Raw genomic sequence first — 21,092 nt, 5'->3', positions numbered from 1 at the left:
GTGAAAAAAGTTATGGAGATTAAAGTGCTGATGGTTATGCAATATTATGAATGTAGTTCTTACCACTGAATATATAACTTAAAATAATATGATGATTAAATTTTACATTATGTGCATGTTGTTACAATAAATAATGGGGGAAAAATTAAAACAAGTGAATTCAATAAAATGTCATTGTTATTTCTTTAAATTTGATGAAAGATCCCTACAGGGAATAAGAGTGAGAAGGTGTATTTCTTAGTTCTATTTACCATAACAAAATACTACAGACTGGATGGGTTTAAGACAAGAAATTTATTTCTCACAGTTCTGGGGAAAAGAAGATGTCAGTGCAGTTGGTTTCTGGTAAGAGCTCTACTTCTGACTTGTAGACAACCATCTTCTTATTGTTTTTCCTTGGTGGTGAGAAAGAGAGAAAAAGATATGTTAGAGTTCAAATGTTAAGAATTTGAAGGATACAGCTTAGCACATAGCAGTCTGTTTTCATTGCACCTTGAACCTTTGCTTTAATCACCAAGAAGAAGAGTTAGGAAAAGGTGATGGTATGCCAGTAATACCAATATTTACAAAGACAAAAGTTACACAGACAAAATTATTTTCTTAATTCTAGTTTCCTTTTAACAATCTAAATTGATAATGAAATCTCTGCTAAGAAAGCAAGTTTATATTTGGTGCTCTTACCAGCCTCAATCTCTCCCTGCCATATGGCTGACTCTGGAACCCTTAGCCCCTGTTGGCATGATGTTATCAACTGTCAGAAAGGAGGTCTGCATCAACTCCTTCGGTTGATAGTACATGTCTGTCATTTTAAGAAGCCAGGCCTTCATCCCTCAACAGGCCAGAAACAGCAGTCAGAACTGCTTAAAGGCTCTCTACTTGATGACTGGCCTCTACTTGTTCACATCTCTGGGATAGCTAACAGACTGTAAATTTGTTCCCTTTGGACTAACACTTTCTAGTCCCTGTTCACCCTGATTTCCAATCTGGGTCACTGTCACTATGAGTAATTGCACTCCTGATCCTGGAACTCTGCATCACTCCATTTTAAGAATTTTTTGCCCCCACAAAGTTAAGGATATCCAGACACTGACAGCAAACACTAATTCCACTGCCCTTTGGTGCTCTCTCCTGACTGTAACTGGAAAGTAACCTTCAGGCCTTTGGCCCAAAGGAGATATGACAGTGAGAGAAGTGTAGCATGAGTCACAAATTTTAAGTATGTGCACAAACACTAAGTGAATAAAGTATTTGAAGGAAATATTTTAAAATGTAAAAATAATTGTATAAGCATGTGATGAACAAAAAAAATCTAAATATAAATATATCAAAAGTAGGACTTCTAACTTATATACACCCTAGCATTGAAATCCATTTTTTACTTAAAGGCAGAGTTCTAGGAGGGCGGAACAGGTTCTATAAGAGGGTGGGTGGGGGGAGGTGGCAGGGAAAGGGGTAGGAAGATGAATATGGTGCAAATAATGTTCATATATATAAACGTACAAACGATACCTGCTGAAACTGTCCCACAATTAGGGGAGGGGGCAATGCAAAAGATCAGTAGAAGGGGTGAATTTAAGTATGATACACTTGATACATTGTTAGAACCTTTGTAAATGCTACGATGTACCCCCATACACCCAGCTCAACAACAACAAAAAGGGAGAGTTCAAATTCCACAGAGGATAACATCATCCTACTAGTGTCTGTCAACTTTTTTCCATCATTCAAGTTGATCAAAAAATACTCATAAAATTTAGGAGACACAAACAACAAAATTGAGAAGATCCAAACAGAAATGATATAATAGCTAAATCATGGAAATCTAGATAATTAAGAGAATAACTAAAAACTAATTAAAAATAAACATCTTCAGAGTCAAGAATCTAAAGATAGGTTGCCTATCAATGAAGAACAATCAATGATGTTCAATGTTTTATGTTTAATTTCTTAGAAATAATATCATTGTCCAAATGAATACTTTGATAGAAGGGCTTAAAATTTAGTTTTACAAGATCTGAGATCAAATTTGATTTGATCTCATTTTTTACTGTGCCATCCTGTGTTGAAAAGTAGAAAGGCAATCCAGTAATTAGAAGAGTGAGAAAGGGGTGAAACTTGATTTTATAATGAATCTAATCCATAGCTGGTCACAGTGTCTCACGTGCATGGTTCCAACTACTGCTGAAGGCTTAGATCAGCTGGTCTAGGTTTGGGGCTAGCTCTGGCAAAGGTTCATGAGATTCCCTCTCAACTAATGACAAGGCTCCTAGAGTTTCCTAGATTAATCACCATCCTCAAATTGAATTAATAAAACCATGATATATTAGACACATGAAAATAAAGAACAAAGAAACACATACACACAGAGTAAACGTGGAAACATAATTGTCTATGGAAGTTTGTGCTTCATCAATGTAGATCCAAAGGCACTTGACACTAGTGAAGTTGATTGGTCTTCCATGGAACTGAAAGCCAACTGTGCCCAGGTCCTTGCTGTCTACAACATAGGTATCACTAAGTTACCTGCTATGTTCTTCGATTGACAACTGCTGTGTCAACCAAGATTACTTAATTCTAGATTTGTTCTAGACATTCTATTGCTAGATGTATATGGAAGGTAAGGAGAAACTGTGGGCAACAATGCTTTTGATGAGCTTGTTGGGAAATCAGAGGGTAAGCTTCCTTATTTAAGAACAGAATTAAGAGAACACCTAAACCTCAGGGAGCACAGCAGTTCACAGGACCACTGACCCCAAAATTCTACTTCTGTACTATTGGAAGAGAATTACATGGAATATTTATGTAAAGTACCTAGCAAAAAAAGGCAGTGTTTTTCCCCTGATGTATTTATATTTTTGTATGCAGAAATTCTAGTGCTAACTTTTTCAATATGAAAAACTGAGTACCGTATTCTTCAGAGTCAAAAGAAATTCACCTTAATTTGAACATTATAGCAATAGTGACATCTGGAGGAAAATAACAAAAGTTACAACACAGATTTTATAGCTATTCTGATATTTTATGAATGTAATTTCAAGATAAAATTGACATATTAAGTAACTACATGGAAACAAAGGTGAGCCAATAAAATCCTGGAGGATATCTCTCTTAATATTCTAGGAAGTTTTGAGTTTATAATATAAAATAAAGAGTTTAATAAAGAGCATAAGGTACTCTAGTGCATTCTAATAAGAAACATTTATTCAGCATGAATGTATGAAGGTAGAACATAATTAAAAATAGAATTGTGGACCTCTTAGGTTTTTTTTTTATGCATGGCATACCAAAAAACGTCCCCTTTTCTATACTTTTACATCAAAATTCTCAATGGGGTATCTAGATATTGCCTCAAAGAAATATCCAGTTCAGCTGCACAGAATATGGAATTAAGAGAGACATTCAATTTAAGAAACTGTAGAGATAACAAATGATAGTTTAACAAGTGAGCCTTAAAAAAGGGAGGGACTTGAATATTCATGACCCAAAGCAAACTGTGATCTAATGGTTGCCAATTTAAACCCTCAGGCCAAATCCAGGCCATATGGTTTTTGTTGTTGGAACACAACCATGTTTATTCATTGACATATTGCTTTCAAGCTACAATGAGTGATTTAAGTAGGTGCAAGAAACCAAGCCTGTACTACTTACTGTCTGGCCATTTACACCAAGTTTGCTACCCATGATCCCTTAAATCACTTCCATCAAACTTACATTTTGCTCTAAGCCCCATTATCATGAGAGAATATAGAGTGGGCCCTTGATATCTGAAGTTCTCCACCTACAGATTCAAAAAGGTCTTATCAGAACAGCTTTTACAAATTGCAGCTATACTAAATATGTACAGATTTTTCTTGCCACTTTTCCCATAATAGGACATCGTAACAACTATTCACAAAAATTCAGTTTGTATTAGGTGCAAGCAACCTAGATGATTTACAGTATGTGGGAGGATGAGTACAGGTTATATAGAAATGCTACATTATTTCTTTTAAAGAATCAAGAGCCCATGGATGTTGGTATCACACATGTTTGTCTAGGTCCTTGAACTGATCCTCTGAGAATACTGAGGGACAATGAGTTCCGTCGAAGCTGGTTTTAGTCATAAGATTTGGTTCGCTTAGTTTGAATGCTGGAGAAATGTCAGGGTACAAGTTTGAAGCTAAGTCTCAAGTCCTGGTTAGGCATTGTCCTTGCAATGGTAGAATGAGCTATATGCAACAGAACCAACCTAGATGACTTGCAGACTTGCATGAGTGAAGAAAAATAATTGCTTCATTTTGATACTCTGGAGTTGTTTGCTATGCAGAAAAGCCAACTAACACAGAAGAGTGTCATACCTCTGCTTAAGTATTCTCATGGAGGTTTGATTTCAGTAACTGATGACACTGGAAGGATCCTGAAGACTAGATGTGCCTTAGACCTTTCTGGAGTCTTATTTCAGACCTTGATGGGCACAAAAGAACAAGTTTTCATTCCTCTACATATGGTAAGGAAAACTGAGTCAGAGTTTAGGCGACCAGACTTGTAGAATCATGGTTGCACAATGTTTAAAATGGTATGGAAGTCACTCACATTTTTTTCTGCTGTTGGATTATATGTCTAGATCCTAAACTGAGCTTCAAATGGTACAAAGAGGAGGCACAAGTCAACTTGGAGCATTAGACCAAGGCTTTTGCAATTTAGATTATAATTTGCTCTTTACTCCCAAATGCTTATTTTTAAGGGGTAAAAATATCATGACTGGCTCCTCAGAAACTTCACAAGAAGCAACAGTTACATTAAAATGATAAAATTTCAAGAATTTAAATCTGTTAACAATATTGAAATGAAATAATTATGTTAAACCTTAAAAATTGCAATTTTACACAATGCTTAGTCTTCCATCTTAAATTATTAGACTGCAAACAAATCTTTTCTATGTTACTCTTCTAGAAATCATCAAGTTGAAAAACATCTCATGTCCATTTATTCCTTAAAGATAATGAAGGTCACAAATTTGTCATAGAAACTGGTAGTTGCACTTGGCCTCAGAACTTTAGGTTTTTATTTAATTCTTGATGGCATTAATTAATCCACATTAAATCTTTCCATAGCCGGTTTTTTCTGTTTTATAACAAGCTGGTGCAGCTAATGTAGAACTGGTACTACAAAATGAGTTGTAGGCAACAGAATTTGTGACAGCTCTTACTGTTTAGTCTAACATTGAAATCCCAGAGCATTAATTTATGCACATTAATTTATGGATCACAAAAGTGGTACCATTTTAGCCATGTAGTTTTAATGTGAAAGATGAAAGGCATACATGACTGACATTTAGTTATGATTAGTAATATGTAAAATGGTGTTCCTCATGTTCTTTTTAGAAAAGGAAGAGTCTTATTTAATTATTCCTACTGATTAGCAAAGAGGCAGTCTATACTTCTTGGAATTCTTTTCTCTCCATAAAAAATGTCAGACATATCTCCTACAAAGAGGACAAGAATTTTTATATCTATATTTTTAATGGAGCTCTATATCTGCTTTCCTTTTCACCTGACAATTCAACTGATACAGGCTATGAACAGTCAAAGAATTCGAATGAATGCTTTATTTTTTTATTTTGGCAGTACTAGTGTATGAAATGAACTCAGAGTCCCAAGATCTCAACCAACTTGAGCCACTTGACCATCTAGTCGAATGGATGTTTTAATCTCAATAGTATCCATTTTTAGCACTATACTTGATGTTGTATGAATCCTAGGCATTTTTTGACTATACCCAATACAACAAAAGTTTTGTTAATGCATGATTAGTTTTCTTATTAGAAAAACACACTTGTTGATATCGCTTTCTGAACCACTGGGTCTCAGGAAGCTTCTCTCTTCCTTAACTACTCTTTAGGGAAGAGGCTTTTATTATGGCATACAATCTACTCATCATTAAATAATGAAATCTGTTTGTCCAGCACTAAGATTTTGAAAAAAAAATCAGCCATAAGACATAACCCTTTATTCGTAATAACCACACAGTAGGATCAAAATAATGATTCATCCCAAAATAATGAAGGGAGAGAAATACATACCTAAATGAACCCATCTGGTTATTTCCTGGTTCTTTGACATAAACTTTCCTTTCTCTTATAAGGTCTCAAGCTTCAGAAAAGCCAAGAACTTGTTTAATTATTCCTGGCAGTCTGCACACAGTATTCTGTACATTAATAAATGCTAAATACGTGATTTTTGTATGACTGGGTACCGGCTATGTACACTAAATTATAGTAAAGTTTAAATGAGTTAAGGGAGGGGGCAGAGTGGGTGGTAAGGGAGGGGGTGGGGGCAGGGGGGAGAAATGACCCAAGCCTTGTATGCACATATGACCAATAAAAGAAAAAAAATGAGTTAATATGCATGAAGATCTTAGAATGGACTTATATCAATATAAGTATTAAGGGATATAATTACAAAATAAGGTATGATGTAAAATGGAGATTAGAACTGTGTTTAGAAGTTTTAAATTGACCTTGGAAAGTTTGGTAAGAACTAATGGAAATAATATAGCTGATAAGGGTGGTAATGAAGGTGAATGAGTAACGATGATGTTTAAAAATGTAAGAAAAACTCAGTGGGCAATAAGGGTGAGTATAAACTTACAGTATAACATTTGTTAAATTGGAGTAATTAAAAATGACTATTATTCCCTTATAATTAAGCATAACATATTTTATTAGATGAAAACAGCATAATGAAACAATATGATTTGCTGTACTGAATCTATTCTATGACTTAACTGTATTAATACCACACTAATATCAAAATCTTTTAAGACATTTAAAAGATACACTTTATTTCATCATTATCACTTAAAGGTTGATTTTAGAAAACATTAAAAAAATTTAACATCCCTTCATTTTAGGAATGGAGCAGTATAAATATCCATTGCATCATGTGTTTGTTATATTAATTACGATCTAATAATAAGTAGTTTTTCAAAATGGGACCTACATAATGAAACATGACAAAAGGACCCAATAAAGCAATATTTCTCTACTTTCTGAATCTCAGTAAAGATTCCAAATACTAAGACTTCTTTTGCTATATATCATATTTAAATATCTCTATTTTCTAAGTCTAGATACTTGAAAAAATCATTATGTATCTAGCTTGTAGCAAATATTTTCCATCTACAACCACCACCCTTGATGGAATTTAAATTATAATGCTGACAAAATCTGCTGGTTTCTCTTGAAAAATGTGCAGTTAACTCATTAGGTTAACTCTGTGGTAAGTCAAACATGTTTCCCAAAAATGGAACCACTATACACATTCAAAGTACAATGTTAGCTAAACCCATCTGCAAACTACCCAATGAAATAAAATGTATCAGCTATACTGGACTTGGTTCCAGGAAAACAAAATTTGAGAATTACAGCTACATTATTTTTATCTCGCCTTCATTCATTGACAGGAATTTTGTAGGCCACCATGTTATTCACCTTGTGGATTATGGTAATAAATGAATGAAGACAAAGTTCCTCAGACTTGGAAATCAAGTGTGGTTGCAACTCTTCCTGTTTTTCAGGTACAACCAAATTTGGACTATATAAATCAACAGATCAAAAGAACCTAATTGGGGATAAGAAAATATATCATTTGTCAAAATGTAAATTAACCTTCCTGTCTCTTTCAAGGGACACATTGTAGTCTACTATCTAAAATTTAGTTTAGCCTGGTCTCTAAACACTAATTTATTTTCCACAGTGCATATTTATTACAGTAGAGAAAAACACTATTAGATTTTATTTTTTAAAAATTCAGGTTTATTTCCATATGGAGAAAACCATTTAAAATAGAGTAAGCATATAATGGTATTAGAAAATATAAATGTAAATCACAAGAAATCTAACATGAAAAACTGTTTCATGTCCCCACTGCAGAGAAGCTAACACAGTAACCTTAAAATGACAGAGGTCAATTTGGGAAGGTGACAGGGAAGTAGTGAAGAGGTCAGGTAGAGATGAATCAGCTCTGGTTGTAACACTCTTGTACATGGAAACAATGCTAGGAATCTCTCTGTATAGCTATCCTGACTTCAACTAGCAACAATGCTGTGTCTTTCTTATCATTGCTTATGTCTATCTTCAACAAAATTAGAGAAAAGAGCAGAACGGATTCTGCCTGAAAGCCAGGGGGTGGGGGAAAGAGGGAGGGGGTGGGGGACAGAGGGAGAAATGGCCCAAACAATGTACGCACATATGAATAAATGAATAAAAAAAATGAAGTACAATATGTCTTGTCAGAGCAGGATCTAGAACCATCCTCTACAGTTAAAACTAACTTTGAATAATTGAAAATTGTCCATTTACAATATATATGTCGTGTAGTTTTGCACATACCATCATATACCTATATGAATCAATAATATACTACCATGAATCCAGGAAACTTCCTTGAGGATATCTTTAAAAATATACCTAAGGAACATGCTATACTTTCATGAAATTAGCTTGGTACAATTACTACTCATGGCAATGGAAGTAAATTTTGAAAAAATATATCAAAGTAACAATAATTTACATTTTACACCTTTTATAGTCTTGTCACACTCCATATCAAACTGCCATCTTTCAATGATCTATTTTCAAGATTTTAGATAACTACCACCAGTTGTCTAAAGAAACACAGGTACAGTCAATCAGCAACACACAGCAAGACACCTTTTGTGGTTCCCTTTATTGCAAAGCAACTTTGTAAGGTCCCACTTATTATCTTTAGGAAATTTCAATCACAGGTATTGTGGACTGCCTCACAGATGTAAGGAAATTTTTCCAATCAATAATGTAGCTTCTATTTTTGAATTTTCATTACTAGCAGATGTAATACTGGGTGTTGAGGACAGAACAGCCAACATGTGTGCTTTCACTCAAATGAAACCTTAAGAGCATAGGAGATGGGCATTAATCTTATGAGCACCAAAACAAATGGGATAATAAACACATAATAGGAAAATGTGACTCATTAACAGGGGTGATGAAGGTATTGGTTTTAGTCCTAAGGATTAACATCATTAAGTATGCAAAAGGACAAAGAAGAAAGTACAGGTTTTACATACTCTGAAGGGAACAATGTGTGACCAGATGGTTGAAGCAGGCCAATTCAAGTACAAAGAATGGGAGAATGAATTAAATCACTACTGTGTTTGAAGCAGAACATGATGAATTGGACATGAATTTCAAAAGTATCATGATCACTACCATGCAGAAAGGGACTGGAGAATATAGAAAGGGAATCTATGTACCTTGGTTAGTTCATTAATAATTTGAGCAAAAAAGGAATGAAAGCTTATAGGATCAATACAGATGATGCCAAGACATTTCCCGGTTATCATTATCAAGTTTTACCATGTTAGCAATGACAGTGAGGAGTAGCTCTAAAGATTCTGACTTATCTTTCTGGTTGGGATTTTGAGTTCTTCATTGAAAGAGAATCAATTTGGGAAATCATCTGAAATTTAGCTTTTAGTATGCTGAGTAGAAAATATCTTAAGGACAACCATATCCAGATACAGCTGTTTGATATACAGGTCTGGAATGAGACTTAGGTTAGAAGTGTGGGTTGACTACACAAAAGTTGTTAGTGAAGCTATGAATATTTCAGAGATAACCTAGGCAGAGGTTATAAAGAAAAGAGTCTCAGAATGAGGAATGAATTAATCTTGAAATTGGGACAGCATATTCAGAGCAAGTTTTTACAGTGATTAAAACTGGAAAGTGATGAAACCAACGGGAACAATTCAAACCACCACATACATGGAAAAATATAAGAAAAAATAATAAGATAAGTCCTCTAAAAAGAATAAAGGAAATGGGATTCAAAAAATGGAATAATTTGCCTATAAGGAAGGGCAATTTCTCTTTTTTTAACAAAGATAGCAATGAGAAGTTTATTAAAATGATGACAAAAATCCATAGTGTCCTAGAGGACCTCGGGCAGATGATCTGATTCTGAATGATTATACATGATTTAGCACTGACCTCCATTTTTTAAAGTACTTTGAGAGAGGTGGGCTGCTCTTATCTATGTGTTTCCTGCTTACACTTAAAAGCAGAAGTCTATCACCATCCCCAGCAAAGCTGTCATCTTGCTCTTCTGCCAGTACTCACCTATCAGAGCACAAGTTTTCAATCAAGTGGAATTTTGCCCCCAGCACCCATTTGGCAATGTACAGAGACATTGTTGATGGTGAAAGCTAGGTGTGCTTACACACATCTAGAGGGTAGAGGCAAGGATGTTGCTAAACATCTTATCATGCAGAGGAAAGCACCCTGCAATAATATCCAGGCCAAAATGTCAACAGCACTCAGATGAGAAGGCCTGTACTGGAGAATAAATTTCCTTTGCCTTTCAGTCTTGGGACTTGACCTGCTCAAGTATCGAGGGATTCAACTTTTGTAGATATGAAGGGTAGGGAACCACTAAAGAATACCGCTTAAAAGAGAAAAGTCAGCAGGGCATGATGGTGTACATGGCAATCCCATGTTCCTGAGAGCACAGTACTGAGCTCAAGTCCAGCCTGGGCAAAGTTAGCCAGACATTGTCTCAAAAAAAAGTACACACAAAAAGGCCGGGCCAAGGCTCAAGTGGTAGAACACTAGCCTTCACTGTTCAACCCCACACTACAATAAAAAAAATCCTGTCATGCTAACAAAGGTCAGACAGCATCAACAGAAGGCCCTTTTAAGACGGATGGTTACATAAATGCAATGAAAAGTATAATTTAAATAATAAAGTAATGATTGAAAAATCTTCAGAATCCCGAAAGACAATGGTTTCTGAATTCCACCATTCAAAAAGGAAAACGATGGACACTTGCAACACTATATGGAATTATAGAAGACTAAATGGGGAGAAGCAAGCTACAACAAATGACACATGAGACTCCTGAGCAGAGACGATCATGAGGAACGAATAGGAATTCTAGAAGGAAAAAAATAGATGAACAAGCATTGATCCAAAAGGTGAAACAGCAATTTCCTGAACAACAAAATTTGGCTAGATATGAATCAAAGGGACTAGTTTTTTAAAAATCAAATGGAAATAGTTGAAAAATAAAACTCTACTGGGTGTTCTGTTTAGTAAATTGTTCTTAATTTGCTTCCTTAGTTGAATCCAATTTTATTTTCTTTGATCTTACTATTATGAAAATTGACACGTTACAGAAAATTAATTTATCATAATAACAATAGACAGAATGAGACAAAGAATATACAATGTGTATTTTCTCAAACAGATAATGGATATCATCACGATTGTGTAAAAATTCAAACTTCTTTCATTTGGACATAATAACTGCAAAAGCTATTTCAAAAAGAAATGATATGAGACTGTTTTGTTAAGACATATAAGATTCCCCAAAATCAAACTATTCTGTCCACTTAAAATGTACTGGGGGGGAAGGTGAGCTCTCTTTCAATTTCTGCATCTTTGCTTCCTTGGGCCCTTGAAAATCAGTGTATTTTAGATGGTAGTTTTTCACTGCTACATAAAAAGCTGAAAAATGACCACTTGAGATGCTTAAAAATGTGGAATCTAGAAGACATGGACAACTCACTGTTTGTAGTGATTAAATACCTTTCAGTTGTTCCACCATATTATTCAGATATTTTATGAGCTCAGGATCAACAGTGATGAGCAAGGTAAGTCAGTATTTCTGCAGTTAAGTAAAAGGTTTCAGATGTATATGGTCCATGCTGATATAAAATGCTGTTAATACCAAATGCTTAAAGTAAAAGAAATGATAAAGCTATAAATGTCTAAACACATGTTTGTGTATCTGCTGAAAGTGCAGCTACCACTGCCAAATTTCACTTCTTTACAATCCATCTAAATTGAGAGCATGGGGTCAGAGGAGATCAAATCAGGGTGCTTGTTTGAATTAGCAACTGACTGACTGTTCCCACTCCCCAGGCAAGCTTGACCATCTAATTCCTCATCTTTTCAGTCTCCATTAGAAGGTGCAGGGGACCTGGTCGGGCACAGCAACACCCATAGCTTGTGTGGGGTCATTCTGGGTAAAAATCCATGCTTGACCCCACCAGGCACTCTAGGCCTAAGACTGGGGGAGGGGGTGTGCACTCTAAAGAACAGCTCAGGAGAAGGGGAGGCCCTGCCAGCCAGACATCATCAACATGCAGGCCTTTCCTCCCACCTGAGCAGCATGTCAGTAGTGAGGACTAGCCAGCAACCCTCTCCTAGGTTCCTCTTGGGAGCCAGTACATGGGCGGCCAGGGCCTCAGGTCTCTCATGACCCTGTGCACAGTGCAGGGGAATCCTGAGCTTCCCTGTGTCTCCCCACCCACTTCGGAATGGACTATTTGTGCAGGCACAGTTGGTGGAAGTCTGCACTCTCAGGTTGTCAAGCTCCGCAGGTGTTAGAGCCTTGGGTCCAGGAGGCAGCCAGAGCCCCGATCTCCTGGCAGCACCTGAACGAGGACTCACAGAAGAGCTAGGCAGTGATCACTGTGCACTACTGCATGCTGTGCATGATTCAGATGAGCTTCGGAGCAATATGAGTCCCAAAAGATCTCACTGGGCTTCCCCAGCAGTTCCCGCCAAACCTAAGGACATAGCTGGGGGTGCGGAGTGGGGCCGGGATTTAAACAACCCAGGAGAAGGGGGAGCCCTGTGAGCCAGGCATCAGCAGCATGCGGGCCGCTCCTCCCACCAGAGCAGCACAGTTGTCCTTCAGGAGGACTCGCATCCCATTTCCAGGTTCCTCCACAGGGCCGGTACCTGGGGGGGCAGGGCCTCCTGGTCGCCCAGGCCGGGCCTCAGGCCCACGAGGCCGCTGGAGCCCAGGTCTTCCCGCTGTGTCCTGCAGGAGGACTGCAGAAGAAATCGGCCAGGATCTCGGCTTCCCGCAGAGTGTGATTCCTTGCTTCCAAATGAGCTGCAGCGCCATGGCGAGGTCCGCTCACTACGATGTGGGTGGTAGTGGGCAGATCGCTCTAGCAGGAGTTTCCACAGCAGTTTCCCAGCCAGACGTTTCAAAAATAACAAAGGAACTGACCGCCTTGCCCGCTGCGCAAGCGCAGCCGAGCCCTGAGCCTCCCTGTGTCTCCTGCCCACCGCGGAGCAGGCTGTCTGCGCAGGCGCAGTGGGTGGACGTTGTCAAGCTCTGCAGGTGTCTGTTGCAAGTTTGAAGTGGTGGGCTGCTTCCTATTCCTGTGGTTTGAACAACAGGGGGCACAATCGCCGAGTTTCAAATTTTTATTTTCAAATTTATGTGAACTGTCTATCAGCTGCATTTGGCATGGCCGCAGAGCTGCGTAGTGCATATTAGAAACTTCTGCGAGATGCTTTGGGATTTCCAGAGTAGCTGCAGGAGAATAGCTTGATTTCTGCGTGGAAAGGGCCTTCTCCTGAGAAATAATCACCTACTTTTCTGTCCAACTGATTATATTTCGTTTTTATGTGAAGGACAGGAATTAAAATAAATCAGTAATTTTCTATTCTGATTACTTAAAGTTCATTTTGTAGATCTAATGAATGTATATATTTTTCATGGCTTAAGAACCAAACTGCACAATGCAATTTACTTTCCTTTTAAGAACTCTTTGTTGGTGCAGGTGCTCCAAAAGGGGACAAGATGAATTTGAATCATGACACACAGAGCTCACGAAATCCCACGAGCTGCCACCTGCAAGTTGGAAAACCAAGAATGTCAGTGGGGTAATTCAGTCCAAGTCTGAAGACTCAAAATCCTGGAGTGCCAGTGGCTGAGCTCAGGAGAAGATGGAGGCTGTAACTCAAGCAGAGAAATAAGTTGCCTTCCCTCTACCCTTCACTTTCATACAGGCCCTCAGCAGATTGGATGATGCCCACCAACGCTGATGATCTGAGTTCCTTAGTCTATTGATTCAAGAAATGTTGGCTGATTTCTTCCCCAAACTCCTCATAGACACCCCTTTACCAGATGTTTGAGAACATCTTGGCCTGGTCAAAGTGACATGAAATTAACCAACACATTTCTATTTTTATAGAGCCAGAGAGGACATATTTGGGTCTTGTGGGACCTTACAGACTCTGTCATAATTATTCACCTTTGCCATTGCTGTGTGAAAGTGGCCCTAGAAAATATGTAAATGAAGGAATGTGACTGTGTGTTAATACAATATTTACCAACTCAGGCACCTGTTCAGTGGGCTTGGCTTTCAGACAGGAATTTTCAGTGTCCTGATTTAAAAGGCATGATGGCAGAAAGTAGGAAACATAAGAAGATGTGTCCATGACTATAATTGTAGGGATACTGAGTAAGAAGCAAATACATATTTATGGAATTAACTTATGCAGAGATGACAGGGCACATGGAACTTCTCAGAGGGGATGGAACAGCCAGTCATGGATAGTGAAAAAAGTGCCACGTTTCCTACTTTTAGAACACCTAGAGTATTTTCCTACATTGTTAGTTCCTTGAGGAGGAGCAACAGAAAGAAAACCTGTCTATTGAGAGTAAATATTCAAAACGTCTGTGTGCTTGTGTGTGTCCGCACACGCTTCCTAATGAACCAGCACAGGACGGGGCACGTGTGATCACGGAATAAATCGGTATCACTTAACTGGAGTCTGGGCCATTCCAAGGCACAGACTACAGGGGCAGTGAGAACAACCCAGGAACGATCCTGACAGCCACACATGCTGGCTGGGATCCCGCGAACAGGAACCCCTGCGCACACTTGGTGCCAACTCGAGCAGCGAAAATCATTGTGTGCAGCAGGGCGCAGATTTCTCTTCAAACAAAAGAGAGAAGCACCAGATGACACAGGGATACATCCCCAGGCCATGAGGCCAATGGAACCTAAGCCAATATTACTCTGACAGGCCTGCATGCCCATGCTGAGCATGGAGCTACTCACCAAAGCCAAGCTTGGGAAACAACTCCCTAGGCCTCCTACTGAGGAAAGGAGCAGGAATGCGTGCCCTGGTGGATCACAGTGCAGTGTGACTTCCCCTGGAGGAGTAAGAAATGGGACGCACTGTCAGAGGGAATGGCTGCAGTTTTCTTAAACCCTGTCGAGACAAGTAAGCCAGGCTCAGAAACACAAAGGCCACGTGGTTTCTCTCAGAGGCACAGCACAGTTCCAACACATGAACACACAGACTAGAACCCTTGGGAAGATGGTGGAACGTCTGCTATGCGGAACATGTTTCTACCAGTACAAAAGTCCCATGGGGCTTGGGGAAGGAGGAAAAGGAAAAGAGGATGAGGGAGCTTCAGCCAAATCCAGAAACATAACCCCTGGGCAAGCTGAGAACAGGAGCACTCATACTTGAAGGGTTTTGAAAAAGGAGGGGATGAGAGCAGAATAGGGAAAGGGAGAGCAAGGGAAGTGGTTGAAGGGAAGAAATGAAACAACTACCACAGTGGGAAGGAGAGAAGAAACCCCTTGAGACATCCACACAGAAAGGAATTTGAAAAGAAGCAACAAAAAAATTGAGGACAGTGTGTGCGTGAGTGTGTGTGTGTGTGTGTGTGTGTGCATGTGTGCGTGAAAGCATGCGTGCACGCATGCGGGCAGGTGTCCAGGAGAGGTGGGCCACTTCTGGGAGGGACAAGGGTGAATGGAGGACACCAAGGTGAGGGGTTCTCTGCAGGGAGCAGAGGCTAGGGTATGTGTGGACAGCTACTGTAATACAAGGGGAGGGAGGACAAAGGGTAAGGATGAAGCAATGGAAGGAGATGAACAGACCAAGGTGAAGTGGACACACACTGAAAAAGCCCTTGGAACCCTCCCATAGAAAGGTGAAGGAGGAAAGAGAGGATACCATAAAATAAGCAGAGTGTATGTGTGGCTGAGTACCTGTGGGAGTGGGAAGGGTGAATGCCTGAGGAACAGGTTGGGTGGGGTATAGGGAGGAGGGACTCGCTAGGTTTGTAAGAGAGAGAAAAGACAAGCCGCTTCCACATGCACCAGGTCAAGCCTCCAGGCTGGGCCAGGGGAGGGAGTCCAGGGGTTGGGGTGCGGGGGGCCATCTGACCAGTGTACAAAGCAAGCCTCATTGCGGTTGTCCCAAGGAATCCCCCCTGTACAAAGAATCTATCCTGATACACGCAATTTCACAAACTACCATCCAATCAACCTAACAAGTGCACAGACCACAAACAAACCTGCAGGCTCCAAGCACACTTGTCATGCCTGCCCTAGGGGGACCAAGGGAGGGGATCCCAAGTATCAGGGCAGCCTGAGCTACAGGGCAAAGCTGGACCTCCAAACAAACAAACAAAGGAACAACCACCTGACCAGACAAGTCCTGTCCAGGGGCTCAAGGCCTGCAAGCTCAGCCACCCCAAAGGCAGACATCACATCAGGGAGCATCAGAGGTCAAGGAGAGCAGGGGTAAACGTTTGGCCTCACCTCATCTCAACCCAGACAAGTGGTACTTGGCATCAGGCACCTGTCACCACTGGGACACAGGACTCAGAAAGGGGACAGAAGGAGGATCCCTGTCCATGCCTGCCCAGGCCAAAATGGAGAGCACCTAGCCCCAAGATAGGGAAAGTGAAACCAGACCAACACAGAAGGAAATCAACGAACAGCTACGGAAAGAAAGGAAGGTCTAAATGCACAAGTAACCAAAACCAGACAGGGCTACGGGCACAGCTCAAGTCACAGGGCGCCCAGCTAGAAAATGCCAGGCCGGGATCTCAACCCCCATTCCTTGCTTACTTCCTGCTCCCACCAAAAGCCCAAACCAAAACACACATGTACACGTGTACTTCTCATCCCTACTCAGTATGCTCCCAAGAACTGAAGTCCACTAATTTTCTTCATTTCTTGTGGGGACCCTTTGGAAATACTGATGGAGAAAACAGAGGGCCAAAGAAGACCAAAGAACACTGAGAGCTCTTAAGGACACCTAGGGATCCCCTGCAACCCTGAGAAACCCTGGAAAGCAAGCAAGCTAGGAGACCCACCTGGAGGGTCCAAGGCTCCCTCACAGCCTCAGGGGAAGCCACCCCTGGGGCAGCGCCTGCACTCCCAAGCTGCCAGGGAGGCACCTGGGGGACTCAGGGGGTGCATTTTCGAGGTCCTTTCTGCCAGCACAAGCCTGGTGCACGTAACGCCGGCTGGCCCACCAGGCCCATTCAAGGTCCCCGAAGGGCCCACTCCGTCACTGGTGTCCCCAACCCCACTGGATGCCGCCCAGCTCTGCCAGGAGTTGGGGCGAGGGGGGGTCCCGACTCCCCCGCGATGCTGGTCATAGGTCCGCAGCTCCGCAAGATGCCACCAAGGCTCGGGAAGGGCACAGGGGGAATTGGCTTTTGCCAGGGCAGCGGGTAGCCTGGAAAGAAAAGCCTCTGACGACGCCCACGCACGCCAATGCTGCTGAAGCCCAGGGGCACCAGCAAAAGGGACTGCCCACCAGGACGTGATCTGCGGGGTTGGGCGGGGAAGGGGGAGGGGGCGAGAGCCATCTCCGAACTCAGGCACCTCCCCAGGATTGCAGGTCATTTTAAAACTTGAAAAATCACCCAATTTAATACACCATGATCAGTTGAATATATGTAGAAAAAGCATTTGACAAATTCAAATATCCATTCCTAATTAAATTCTTTCAGACTGGCAGAATGGCTCAAGTGGTAGAGGGCCTAACAAAATCCTAGCAAGCATGAGGCCCTGAGTTCAAACCTCACTACCGCCAAAAAAAAAAAAAAACATCTTTCAGAGAACTAGGAACAAAAAACTGAAGACACAAAAAACATAGAATTAAAATTATGCTCAATTAGAAATTGAATTATTTCCTCTGAGATCAGGAAGTAGAAATTGTCTCTTTTGTTATTCTATTTAATATTGTAGGTTTTTAGCCAATGCAATAAAGGCAGGAAAAACAAAGACAAAGGTAAACAGATTGGAAAGGAAGGAGTAAAACTGTGTTTATTCTCAGATGGTAAGATTGTCCCTGCAGAATATTCAGTGGAATGTATGAAAATCTATTAAAACTAATTAGCTATGCAAATTTGCAGGCCCAAAATTCATATACAAAAAACTATATTTTTGTTTATTAGCAATTACCAGTCAAAAGTTAAAAATAATTTTGGCAATAGTATAAAAGGATGTAATGTACTTAGAAATAAGTTTATCAAAAGATGTGTAAGACTTATACACTAAAAACTAAAACAATGCCTTTTTGAGAGAAATAAAAGAAAACCCAAATAGAATGAGTCACTGCAATGAACTGAATATTCATATCCCCAACAGATTCATACATTGAAATTCTAATCCCTTAGATGATGAGATTAGCAGATAGGACCTTTTGGGAAATGATTGTGTTATGTGGGTGGAGCCCTCATGGATGGGATTAGTGCACCTATAAAAGGCAATATTCCATTCCAAGGTATATCTTCATGATAAATGAGAGCATAAGTTTATATAAAGATTTGTACATAAATATTCCTATTAACTTCACTTATAATAACACCAAACTACAAATAGCACAAATGTCTATTCATGGATAAAAAATTATAGCATTTCCATGAAATGAAATACCATGCAACAATATAAAGGAATGATAACGGACAAGTCATTCTAACCGACTCCGAATGAAACATGGAGAGAAAAATTCCACATTGTATTATTCAATTTACACATATTTTTGGAAATTACGAGCTAATCTAGTATAACAGAAAGCCGATCTGTGCTTGCCAGGGACAGTGTTGAAAATCAGAACACGTGGAGGGTTTTCCAAGGGGCAGGAGGAAACTTTCAGGGGTGACAGATATGTTCAGGAGCTAATTATGGTAATGATTTCATGTTACATGTAGATTTAATCATTCCCCAAAATTATACTTAAAATATTTTCAGTTTATGGTATCTCATGCTTCAATAAAACTTATGATTGACTTGTGTCTATTTGTTTGGCCTGGATTATGCAATTGTGGACTAAAAAGTCTCTCTTGTTCAAACGTGTGCTTTAAAGACTACAGAGATTCTAATAGGGTTATATACATACTGATAAATTTATAACTAAGGAATAGATTATTAATGATAGTTATATGAGTAATGAACTAGTTCTTCAGTGAGAGATATATTTATTAATTTATAATTTTATTGGATTAAACTTAAAGTGTCTCTTTTAACTTACCCAGAGGGATTAGTGTAAAATAAATGCTCAGTTAAAGTTTCATTTTACTGCAGGGCATTGTGGGTGATTATAGCCTTACTTTAAATTGCTGCTTTATGCTTGTAACAAACTTCAGGTCTTTACCAGTTGCTGGAAGCTTATTAATGATTAAATCCTGTGTTAAGTTTCCTTTCACTTAATTATTCTAGCAAGAGTGACCTGAGACCTTTTGTAGTTATCAGTAGTTTGTTCTGGTAGTTTCTGATTATTTATAGTTTTTCCTTTTTTTTATTTCTTTTATTCATATGTGCATACAATGTTTGGGTCATTTCTCCCCCTTTCCCCTCCCCCCCTCCCTTTTCCCCTCCCCCCCTCCCTTTTTCCCTCTATTAAAAGCAATAAACCAGAGATTACATAAACTTGGTCACTCTTGACTTTGAAATTGATTTCACTATTGTTTAATATGTATTTTACTACATAGTATGCCAGATTTCAGATATTACTTTCAAAATCCTCAAATTATTGATGATGCACTTGATGTAACTAGTACAAACCTTAAAAAGTCTTATTTCAATATTTGTTGGTGGTTTTAGCTTCTCAAAGCTAACTATTCTTCATCTTCAGAATTTTTTAAGATGTGGAGTCTTACAGAAACATAATTTTAAGAATTGGCTTGGAGGTTGGTAACAGTGGGTGGGGGGAGGATTTAGGGAGAGGGTGTTGGAGGGTGAATGAGGTGCAAATATTGTGTGCATATGTATGCAAATAGAAAAATGAGACCTGTTGAAACTTCCAGGAATGGGGGAAAAGAGAATAATGGAGGGGGCAAATTCAACTACGACATATTGTAAATACTTTTGTAAATGTCATAATGAACCCCTAATATAACAATAATTTTTTAAAAATAATTTCTTTCAAAAAGTTTCCTGATAAGCTTCCAGAATAATTTTTGAGATGTCAGAGCATGCATGAGATTTATATATACAGTTATGGGATGCATAATTACATGTCAGTCAATGGCAGACTGCATATAGGACAATGGTAAATACGAGTCTATCACTGAGCCAGGGCCATGGCTAATGCCTGTATATCCCAGCTGCTTGAGAGGCAGAAATCAGGAGAAATACAATTCTAGGCCAGCGCAAACAAAAAGTTAGGGAGACCCTATGTCAACCAACAAACTGGATGTGCTGGCATATTCTTGTGATCCCAATTAAGCAGGAAGTATAGGTAGGAGGGTCCTGGTCTTAAGCCATCCATGGGCAAAAATGTGAGACCCTATCTAAAAAATAACTAAAAAAATTATATCATCAAAAAATCAAAAAAATCTAATACTGAATGAGGTCAGAGCCATCCTCATTTTTATGAGGATATGATGTTTGTACAATTATGACACTGTCTCACAACACACTTTATTAACAGGTGACTGTTCACAAATCAGCTAGCATCATGTTAGGTAGAAGTGTGATAAAGTGGATTTTATTCATACATTTTTAACCAATATATCTATTAAGACTAGACTGCAGTAAGATACTGCAAGAAAGGGATTGAAGGAGTGAGTTATGACAAGCAGAGTTTGAAGAAGAAATATGAAGTGGCTGCCTGCAGGTCACATAGAAAGTCATCTTTGTCATCTTTACCACCATCTGCCTGAGTCCATTGTTGTACTTTTACCTTTTCGTCCCTAATCTTTGTTTCTTATTGACTCAATTCTAACTCCCCCATTTCCTCATCCTTTCTCTCTCTCTTTTCATTTACTGTTGCTGCTTACAACCTACTCAGTGCTATTTAGACATCAGTTCAGTTCAACATGTCAAGTTAAAAATCCTTCACATATGAGATGTAACTTGCTTTGCTATAGTTATTCTTTAAAATATAGACACAGGTTTTTCAGTTGGTCATTTTTTATAATAAATTCTGTATTCTGAATATAGAATTTTTTAGAATACATATAATGTCCACATTTATTACTAAATAAATATTTTTACAGATACT

At 39.1% G+C, this 21,092-nt stretch overlaps 1 long non-coding RNA gene across 1 annotated transcript; it reads right to left on the bottom strand.

Annotated features, from left to right (window-relative positions):
• Positions 1-275: 275 nt before the first annotated feature.
• LOC141410748 (uncharacterized) lies at positions 276-13,051 on the bottom strand. Its single transcript, XR_012435536.1, has 2 exons — positions 12,768-13,051; positions 276-395 (listed from the first exon to the last, which is right to left on the bottom strand). It is a non-coding gene; the product is annotated as an uncharacterized lncRNA (long non-coding RNA).
• Positions 13,052-21,092: the final 8,041 nt, after the last annotated feature.

This window comes from Castor canadensis, chromosome 9 (assembly GCF_047511655.1).
Source record: "Castor canadensis chromosome 9, mCasCan1.hap1v2, whole genome shotgun sequence".
Lineage (NCBI taxonomy): Eukaryota > Metazoa > Chordata > Mammalia > Rodentia > Castoridae > Castor > Castor canadensis.
This window is presented reverse-complemented; position numbering and strand designations above follow the sequence as displayed.